Raw genomic sequence first — 7,647 nt, forward strand, 5'->3', positions numbered from 1 at the left:
AACGCTGCGATGGACTGGCGTCCCGTCCAGCTGGGGAACACATACGCCACTGAAACCGGGAAACCGGGCCCATGAGCCTGGCTAGGCTTTAAAAGGGCGCATTTATTTTATTTTTGTACCTAGAGTAGAAAAGAATATAGAACACATGAATTGATTTCAAATATGATTCGAGTGTTGGGTTCAACGAAGAGGCCAATGCATCGTTTGTGATGGAGAATATATTAAGTGTTAGTTTTATGAAACAAAGCAAAAAAATAATGACTACAAGCAAAAGAAATTACTCTACCAGCTTGTGCAGTTTGAGCGTCCTATGTCAGTTAATAAAAAGTTATGCGCTATTTTGCATTGCTTTCAGTAAAGCTCTCGTATATCCAGCTATGTTATGTTAACCGCTGTAGATAGCTTAATTTGATTCTAAACGTAGTATACATTACCTCAATTTAGCCCCGCTGTTCGTCGTCTAAACTACACATTATTCTAACAGTTTTAACCCAGCGCTGTATTTCACGTAAAATAAACCCGCCAGTCTTTTTAATAACTGCATCAACAGATTCTCCAGCAGGTGAATACTATGATCTAATTAATGCAACATGCTGCTAGGCGCTAAAACGAGCATAATTCTACCAAAAGCATCAACTTCACATTAATGATATATTTTTAATCCTATCGCGGAAATATCATCAGGAGTTGAAGGATGTGTTTTTAATGTTGACCTTGACAACGTTTAGCAGCCAACATCTCAAACGTATTTCAATCGTCTGTTCTTCCATATAAAAAGAAAAAAAAATGTATTCACGCAAATCAGTTGCGTATTAGTTTAAGAAAAACAGCTCTTCCAATAGCTATCTACATATCCATGTCTTACACACACACACAAACACACACACACACATACACACACACACACACACACACTCACACACACACACATACACACACACAATGTGAAATGAAGAGCCATATTGAAACTGTGTGAGTATGTGTGTAGTATGCATACGTTTACATACATGTGTGTGTGTTTGTGTATGTGTATATGAATATAGATCTATATCTATATCTATATATCATATACATATAATCTTCTATGTATGTCTGTGCACCTATGTGAATATGTATGTGTGTGTGCATGTGTGTGTAATGTACATACATATACACATACATTCATAGCTGCACATTTTCATGCATGTATGCATTATATCAATTTCTTTATCTTATAATTCAACGCAGAATCTCTCTTACCGTTGATATGATCAATTTCAATACGCGAATCTTCCCATAACCCAGGCAGTTATCGCCCAAACAAGACCCCCATATAACACCATCTACCCTGTCTGACCTGATAGTACCTGCAGTTGCTATGTCTGAAACAATTATCTTCAAAAAGTTAGACGAGAAGGCGGTGGTGTCCATAACCTTTATAGATATTTCCAGACTGTTGAAATCGGTGCTATTACCGCTTAGCTACGTTTGAAGACTTGCAGGTCGTTGTCTTATCAATAAAATGAATAATGTGTGGGGTAGGGACTAGCAAGGGATTATGTAACTGGGGAGAGAATTGTAGATAGATATTTATTGCGATTAATTAAAGGTAGAAGTAGAAGTTAAGTGAGGCAAAGTAAAATGAAGTAGCGAAGCTCAAGTAATACAGGTAGCTAGCCTAAAGGGGTAGGATAGTGAATGAAGAAGCAAATTGGATTCAAATTTTGGCATAGAGAAAGAGAGTGCTGGGTAAGAGGTAAGTCGATCACATCGATCTAGGTTTTCAACTGATACTTATTTTATCGACCCCGAGAGGATTAATGACAAATTTGACCTCGGTAGAATTTGAACTCAGAACGTAAGAAGCTCAGATAACACAGCTCGACGCCTTACGAAGAGATCAAAATTATCAAGCTTTTTGAACTTGATTTGTTCTTGGTGTTAACCATAGATTCGTCCTGTTGGGATGGTCTATAATCAAAGACGTTCCAATATTGATCATCCTACTTTTTTTAAGCCAAAGTGGATAAGTGTTCAAGGACTATCTCATCGAGTGCGTCTTTATCAGACGCCTTGCGTATTACTTGAGGGTATAATCTGGTAAGTATTCCATTTCAGACCAAAAAAGTGGAGTATGGAACTCATCGCTGAGCTTGTATTCCTCATGTATGAGAGTGAACACTTGCTATTCATGCGTTAGTTATGATACTCACTGTTTATGTGTAACATATCAGCAACATCTCAAATCAGCATTAATCGAATCTATGTTTCCCTTTTAGAATCACACATACATCAGCACTATTCGAATGTTATGGGTTGCCTTTATATTAGAGATCGATCAGCGCTATTTGAATCTGTTTTTTTTTTATATATATTTCAGTTCGACCAGCACCATTTGAACGCGAACCTCTCTTTACACTTCAGCTTCAAGAGCATTATGGGAACGGCAGTTTTTCTTTATATTTGAAATCGATCAGCATTATTCGAAAGTGATTTTTTTCTCCTTCAGAGTCTCGGATAGATATCTCTGCGCTATTAGAAAAGTCTTCAATCCACCATTGCTAAAGCATTTTTCGGGTCTAGAAATGTGAAAACCAAAATCTTGTGCAGGATCATCACAAAAAAAAAGATGTTTGAATAGTGTTATGGCTTTAGTTTATATACACCCAGGTTAGTCCTAACGAAAGAAGCCAACGTGAAAATTGCAAACCAACTATGACCAAAGCCATCTACTTACTTAGTAAATAAAAATGTCACACTTCATAATAAAGAGGAATTGATGTCGCTTGGGTTACGATAAAAGAGACGTGAACAAAATAAGTAATAACACTAAGCTATTTAGTGTGTTGGTGAGTGGAGGTCAATATTATTTTCTTATATCTTAATGTTTGTTTTTTTGTTAAGGTGGGGAGGATTAACTCATCTCTAGAGGGCAGTAGACGAAGTGGCAGTATTATATTTACAACGATTCAGGTAAATGTACCACTTACATGCGAAATTTATGTTGTAGCTTATTTATAAGAATTTCAGTGTTTACAGTTTTCATTGAAGAAACAAAGCTTTCCGTATAAGATGACAACTAGCTAAATAGGTTCTTATATCAAAAGTCTACACGGCTGATCTCACCATAGAATGTCTATGTGTTTGGAACTTGTTCGACTTTTCCTGCAAACTTTTATTGGTTGTGCTTGCTTTTTTTTTTTCATTTTTATTTTTACGTATTACAAATTTCAAAAGTGGCTTTTCAAAAAACAAAGAAAAAATACAAAAAAAAAAGAAAATCCGTCTGGGCCACATCGGTTATCTAAATAAAAGGATTCTAGATTTTGATTGGTCTTAATATAAACTGAATTCTCCGCTAAGTTTACGCTTAATTGAGAGCTAACTGGAGTGGTTGGGATTCATGTAATACTTAAGAGTCACAAAACTAGGTTCCGTATTTCATACACAAAACACACATAGGTACATTTACATAAGTACACAGTCACACACACACACATACACACGCATATTCACGCACATGGGCATTCATACAATAAAACCAGTTGTTTAATGCATCTTTAGCAAGCAGATATAACTATCAAAATGTAGTCAACTAATGTTTATCGACCACCATTTGATACTTTTGAGTAATTAGATTGCAAAATAAAGTGAACTCTTTTCATCAAACAGAGACGCGCTACTATTAGAGAGATTTTATCTCTTGTATTTCTGAAAACGCGAAGTCCATAGCATACCAACGCACACATTGCGGGACTAATATCCCGGTGTGGAACTCAGTATACGTATATGCCAGAACGAAGCGTTAGCTGGTAGATTGTTTGAAGTGATGTATAATTTTAATGTATTTAATGTATTAAGGCGGTAGTCAAGATTTTGGATAAAAATTATTTATTTAGCGCTTTCATCTCTTTTGAGATGAATCTCTCAAAAGATGTGAAATTGCTAAAAAAATATTTTTTTGTTTCAAAATCTTGACTATCTCATTTTTCTCAATACATACATACACTTATATATGCATACACACGCACACGTTTACATACACACGTGGTGCATGTTATGAGAGCATACTCTTTCGCCAGTGACGGTTGGCTTAAATGATTGCATGTATACATGCATATTTAAATATATGCATATTTGTGTATATGTATGTATATAAACCTATGCAATGAATAAAAATGACAAATTTAACAAACAAAAATCAATCGATTTTCAACGTTTATTGAGGTCTCTTAGGTAGCAGGAAACTATACATATTCTTTTCTACTCAAGGTACGAGGCCTGAAATTTTGGGGGAGGGAGCCAGTCAATTAGATCGTACGAAATTGGTAGTTAATTTATTGACCCGGGAATTGATCTCAGAACGCAGGGATAAATAGGTACTGAAAGATGCTGTCGTCTAACATCCAACAATTTTTTGCCTATGGGCTGCGTTGAATAGAATTAAAGTTTGATTAATAAACGTGAAGCATGGCTATAGTTCAATGAATGGTACGAGGGAGAGGATAAAAGATCATGCGCCAGAGCTAATCAATTTGCTGTGTAACTAAGACGAAAATACGATGGTTTCGTTTCAAATACGTAGCAAAACTTACAAATCAATTAACTGCGGAGATTTTCAATGTAACACGATATTTGAAATTATAGAAAACCGATTCAAGGTAGAAAAGAGAAACAGACCTACTTCTGGGACATTTGACCGATTTGTCAAATTTCAGTGAACAAATTTCAGACAGTCAAGTGAATAAATTTCAGACAGAAGCATTTTTATTTCTTTCTTTTCAGCGTGCTATTTTATTTTGAATTTTATTCCTTGTTTCTTTTCATTTATATTACAGTTTTTTTAATGTTTTGTTTTCATATAAGTTACATCATTTTAGCTCATTTTTTTTCCTTGCTTCACTCATATTGTTATGGTTATTTGGCATTCAAAAATTATCTTGAACAAATAATATATATATATAAAAAAAGGTGTTAATACAGATTTATTGCAATATATTTTATGATTTTGACAAAAGTAAATTTATATGACACTGGGGATATAAAATTTAAATTTTCTCAAAAGTGGGAAAAAAATGACATCTAGGTTAGAAAATTAAGCGTAAAAACCTTTTGTGCCACGTATAGTCTTCGTTTCTTTATTTGTATTTTAAAAAATAAAGTTAAAGCTGTGATGATTTAATATAATCGCACACACATATATGTGCATGTGTATATATATATATGTGAATACACATATGTGCATATATCTAATTTCGTTATAGAAACTAACATGGATAAATAATAATAATAATAATAATAATAATAATAATAATAATCCTTCCTACTGTAGGCACAAGGCCTGAAATTTAGGGGTGGGGATTTCATCAACCCTCAGTGTTTCGCTGGTACTAAATTTATCGACACCAAAAGGATGGAAAGCGAAGTCAACCTTGGCGGAATTTGAACTTAGAACGTAGCGGCAGACGAAAGGCATTTCGCCCGGCGTGCTAACCGGTTCTGCCAGTTCACTACCTTAATAAGAATAAGAATAACAAGATCGGGTCGAAAGGTTTTGGAGTGAGAGAAATGTAAGATTTTGTAGGTTGTTCCTGTTCAAACGCACATGAAGCTAGAAAATAATAAACCAGACATAACAATAACACACAAGAAAATGAGAAGTTGCTTAAGAATTGATCCATCGCGTCCGTTTCATTCCAGGATCTTAAAGAAAGAGGATGAAAAAAAATATATATATATCCGGAATTGTAGAACTATCGAACGCGTCCTTCCTATTCCATAAAACCACTGGGTAGCATCTAACTGTGATTTAACAACTATTTCTAGATAGACAATCTACCTCTTAGAGGCTTTCTGCAGTGAGCTTCCAAAATCTCTCTTTTCATAGATCATACGAACACTTCAAGCTACGTAAGCCAAGAAATTACGGAGTGGGAGGTTTATGTTCTTATTTCAATGATTCTCAATAAATTTATTGAATTTTTAATGAAATTACGTCTTGAAATCAACGAGAAATATTTGGTTAGACATAAATCGTCTTTATTTCATTAGTTTAATAACAACTTAAAAATTAAAAAGCAAGATGCAAAGAATATGAAAATAAACATGATAAGTCTGTCAGAGCTATGGCTGATATTACAATAAATCTTAAACTCAACATATCAACCAAATAAGGAGTAGGTATAATTGCTATGATACCCACGGTAGTACATACCTAAACTACTAAATAACATCAAATAGCGCTATCTTAATAGAAGATAACAGAACTGAACAAATCGTCATTGCTCTTTCATTACCTATCTGTAATCAGCGAATATTGCGCCTTCATTTATTGAAATTTTTAATGAATGACTTAATAAAACTCCAATGTTTATTTGTTTGCATGGCTGGAGCTACGCACTCAACGATCGTATGTAAACGCTAAAATCGAGGCCGTCACAAACAACTCGCACACAACTTACTTCACTGAAAAAAACACACGAATAATTAGTAATAAACAGAGCAAATAATGTTACTCCGAGAACAAAGAAGAGCAGTGAACAAGAGGACAAGGGTGGGTGGCGGCTTAGTCCAGAGGTTCCTATGGTCATATGACATGTCACATAATTTGGCATGAAACAGCAAATTTTCTCTAGCAAAAGATTTGATTTGTGTTATGCATAATCATATCATGCTCTCTATCATAATCAGTATCATACATTATAAGTGAAGGCGTATGATTGAGGTTGTTATTAAGGTATTCAGCCCACGATCGGTCATAGGATCGCGGTTTCGATTCCCAGACCGGGCGTTGTGGGTGTTTATTGAGCGAAAACACCTAAATCTCCACGAGGCTCTGGCAGGGGGATGGTGGTGAACCCTGCTGTACTCTTCCGCCACAACTTTCTCTCATTCTTACTTCCTGTTTCTGTTGTGCCTGTAATTCAAAGGGTCAGCCTTGTCCACACTGTGTCACGCTGAATATCCCCGAGAACAACGTAAAGGGTACACGTGTCAGTGGAGTGCTCAGCCACTTGCACGTTAATTTCACGAGCAGGTTGGTCCGTTGATCGGATCAACTGGAACCCTCGACGTCGTAAGCGACGGAGTGCCAACATGTATGTATGTATGTATGTATGTATGTATGTATGTTTGGAAGGGTGAACATATGGATGGATTAATGAATAGATGAATGATTGTTTGTCTGTATGGAGATTTCTCTTTCACGTGTTTATCTTCATTTTGATTCGCTTTCTTCCAGAACGTTTCATTCATGTGCAACTTTCTCAGTTCTACACTGAATACTTTCTATGGATTCTAGCTGAAAAGCGTAACAAAACATTCTCACTTACATCCATAAGTTAATAGTTAACAAACCAAGCAGATCAATTAATAGGAACATTTTTCACGCTTTTTACTCTTAACTAGGCTTTTAATACAATCGGCAATATTAATAATTCATAAAATAAAACGGGCAATCCCTTTCACTGATTAGAGATCAAAGAAATTATTTTAAGCTAAGCAATTTCCATGCTCCTAAAAATATATTAAAATATAATATATAATATAATAAAATATAATATAAGGCCCAGGAGTGGCTGTGTGGTAAGTAGCTTGCTTACTAACCACATGGTTCCGGGTTCAGTCCTACTGCGTAGCACCTAGGGCAAGTGTCTTCTACTATAGCCT

The sequence above is a fragment of the Octopus bimaculoides genome, chromosome 15 (assembly GCF_001194135.2).
Source record: "Octopus bimaculoides isolate UCB-OBI-ISO-001 chromosome 15, ASM119413v2, whole genome shotgun sequence".
Lineage (NCBI taxonomy): Eukaryota > Metazoa > Mollusca > Cephalopoda > Octopoda > Octopodidae > Octopus > Octopus bimaculoides.